The sequence below is a fragment of the Mizuhopecten yessoensis genome, unplaced genomic scaffold (genome assembly GCF_002113885.1).
Source record: "Mizuhopecten yessoensis strain PY_sf001 unplaced genomic scaffold, ASM211388v2 scaffold2741, whole genome shotgun sequence".
Taxonomy (NCBI): domain Eukaryota; kingdom Metazoa; phylum Mollusca; class Bivalvia; order Pectinida; family Pectinidae; genus Mizuhopecten; species Mizuhopecten yessoensis.
Genome location: NW_018404696.1, coordinates 635,820 through 636,399, shown reverse-complemented (window position 1 = coordinate 636,399; position 580 = coordinate 635,820).

The window sequence follows — 580 nt, the reverse complement described above, 5'->3', positions numbered from 1 at the left end:
AGTCCTATAGAGGCCAGTCCCTATAAAGGTCCTATGTTGTGTCCTATTGCGGGTTATGTTCGTCCTGTAGAGGACAGTCCCTACAAAGGACCTATGTTGTGTCCCATTGAGGGTCATGTTAGTCCTGTAGAGGACAGTGCCTACAAAGGTCCTATGTTGTGTCCTATTGAGGTTATGTTAGTCCTATAGAGGTCAGTCCCTACAAAGGTCCTATGTTGTGTCCTATTGAGGTTATGTTGGTCCTATAGAGGACAGTCCCTACAAAGGTCCTATATTGTGTCCTATTGAGGGTTATGTAAGTCCGGTAGAGGACAGTCCTACAAAGGGCCTATATTGTGTCCTATTGAGGTTATGTTGGTCCTATAGAGGACAGTCCCTACTGTCCTAATGAGGTTATGTTAGTCCTATAGACACAGTTCCTATAAAGGTCCTATGTTGTGTCCCATTGAGGGTCATGTTAGTCCTGTAGAGGACAGTGCCTACAAAGGTCCTATGTTGTGTCCTATTGAGGGTTGTGTTAGTCCTATAGAGGACAGTCCCTACAAAGGTCCTATGTTGTGACATATTGAGGGTTATGTTT